The sequence below is a fragment of the Physeter macrocephalus genome, chromosome 11 (assembly GCF_002837175.3).
Source record: "Physeter macrocephalus isolate SW-GA chromosome 11, ASM283717v5, whole genome shotgun sequence".
Lineage (NCBI taxonomy): Eukaryota > Metazoa > Chordata > Mammalia > Artiodactyla > Physeteridae > Physeter > Physeter macrocephalus.
This window is the reverse complement of record NC_041224.1, coordinates 21,209,704-21,212,490: the sequence shown is the minus strand read 5'-3', so window position 1 is coordinate 21,212,490 and position 2,787 is coordinate 21,209,704. Positions and strand designations below refer to the sequence as shown.

The 2,787-nt window shown below is 41.3% G+C and overlaps 1 pseudogene; it reads left to right on the top strand.

Moving 5' to 3' along the window:
* The first annotated feature begins 849 nt into the window (after positions 1-849).
* On the top strand, positions 850-1,530 carry LOC129392512 (cytochrome c oxidase subunit 2-like; annotated as a pseudogene).
* The last annotated feature ends 1,257 nt before the right edge of the window (positions 1,531-2,787 follow it).

Sequence of the window (2,787 nt, the reverse complement as noted above, 5' to 3'; positions counted from 1 at the left end):
TTTTATCGGGTTCTTGGGCTTTATCGTGTGAGCTCATCATATGTTCACAGTGAGTATAGACGTTGACACACGGGCATACTTTACATCAACCACTATAATCATTGCTATCCCCACAGGGGTAAAAGTCTTTAGTTGACTAGCAGCACTTCACGGGGGCAATATTAAGTGATCCCCCGCCCTAATATCAGCTTTAGGCTTCATCTTCCTTTTCACAGTAGGCGGTCTAACTGGCATCGTTCTAGCTAATTCATCACTAGACATTGTTCTGCAAATCTACTACGTAGTTGCTCACTTTCACTATGTACTTTCAATAGGAGCTGTCTTTGCCATCATAGGAGGGTTTGTCCACTGATTTCCACTATTCTCGGGATATACACTTAACATGAGCAAAAGTTCACTTTATAATCATATCCGTAGGTGTAAACCTAACATTCTCCCCACAACATTTCTTAGGCTTATCCGGCATACCTCGACAGTACTCCGACTACCCAGACGCCTACACAACATGAAATACTATCTCATCAATAGGCTCATTTATCTCACTGACAGCAGTTATACTAATAGTCTTCATTATCTGAGAAACATTTACATCTAAACGAGAAGTAGTAGCAGTAGACCTCACTTCCACAAACCTTGAGTGGCTAAACGGATGTCCTCCACCATATCACACATTTGAAGAGCCAGCATACGTCAGCCCAAAATGATCAAGAAAGGAAGGAATTGAACCCTCTCCAATCGGTTTCAAGCCAATATCATAACCACTATGTCTTTCTTTATAAACAAGATATTAGTAAGACCTTATATAACTTTGTCAAAGTTAAGTTACAAGTGAAAATCCTGTGTATCTCCATGGCATATCCCTTTCAGCTAGGCTTCCAAGATGCAACATAACCCATTATAGAAGAACTCCTACACTTCCATGATCATACATTAATGATTTTCCTAATTAGCTCCCTAGTCCTCTACATCATCACCCTAATACTTACAACTAAACTAACACATACCAGTACAATAGACACCCAAGAGGTAGAGACCATTTGAACCATCCTTCCAGCCATCATTTTAATTCTAATTGCCTTACCTTCCCTACGAATCCTCTACATGATAGACGAAATTAATAACCCTTCTCTCACTGTAGAAACAATGGGTCATTAATGATACTGAAGCTATGAATACACTGACTACGAAGACCTAAATTTCAACTCTTACATAATCCCAACATCAGACCTAAAACCAGGAGAACTACGGCTACTAGAGGTGGACAACCGAGTAGTCTTACCCATAGAGATAACAATCCAAATACTAGTCTCCTCCGAAGACGTGCTACACTCATGGGCCGTACCTTCCCTAAGCCTAAAAACAGATGCAATCCCTGGACGCCTAAACCAAACAACCTTAATATCAACACGACCAGGCTTATTTTACAGGCAGTGTTCAGAAATCTGTGGCTCAAATCATAGTTTTATACCAATTGTCCTCGAACTAGTACCCCTAGAGAACTTTGAAAAATGGTCTCTATCCATGCTATAATCTCATTAAGAAGCTAAACTAACGTTAACCTTTTAGGTTAAAGATTGAGAGTCAAAGCTCCCTTTAATGACATGCCACAACTAGATACATCAACATGATTCCTTACTATCCTATCCATATTCCTAACCCTCTTCACATTATTCCAATACACTCTTGTTTCCACCATCTCTTAATGCTGTTTCCATTTAACTTCCTTCTTCCTACGCACTAGGAATCTAAAATTGTATTTTGGACAATAAATGACTACAGTCTGAAATTTGAGAGTCATGTGGCTTCACATTCCATAGAACAGAGTTGGATTTCCTTTCTCCCTCACGCCATTCTAAATTTCCCACCTTCACCCTCTTTGGAAAGAAGCTTTTGGACAAGACATAAGAAAAATTTGGATTGCCTTGAACAGTTCCTCTCTTAAGAGCTGGAAAAAACCCTATAACCTGTGAGATCTGATGTTGAGCCTTTAGGGGGAACCATGACAGATGTTTAAAACCCCCAGGCTTCAAGCCAACATCATAACCACTATGTCTTTCTCCGAGGATGGAGTGCATTCCCAGATCTAGTCTTTCTACAGTCTTCCCCATTTCCATAAAAGGAAGTTCCATCTTTATATTTGTCAGGGCCATGTTTGGGAGTCATTCTTGATTTCAGAAATAAAGCTGCACAGCTTGGCAGCTTTAACTGAAGAATGTGCCCAGGATCTGACGCAACTTGCATAACTCAGACACTGTGCTACAAACCAACATCCTGAGACCTAGTTTCTCTCTCATCTGGATGTTCTCCCTGCTCCCACCTTGGCCTTCTTAAATTTATTGCTAACACAGGAGCCAGAATGTTTCTATTAAAATGTAAATAAAATCACATCACTACTCTGTTTAAAACCCTTCAATGGCTTCTCATCTCATTACAATTAAGAGCCAAAGTTTTTGGACTTACCTGGTGGCACAGTGGTTAAGAATCTGCCTGCCAACTCCGGGGACACAGGTTTGAGCCCTGGTCCGGGAAGATCCCACATGCTGTGGAGCAACAAAGTCCATGCACCACATCTACTGAGCCTGTACTCTAGAGCCCGTGAGCCACAACTACTGAGCCCACACCCCTAGAGCCCATGCACGCAACAAGAGAAGCCACCACAATGAGAAGCCCGAGCACTGCATCGAAGAGTAGCCCCTGCTTGCAGCAACTAGAGAAAGCTCGTGCGCAGCAATGAAGACCCAACGCAGCCAAAAAAAAAAAAAACAAAACAAAAAAACAAAAAAAAAC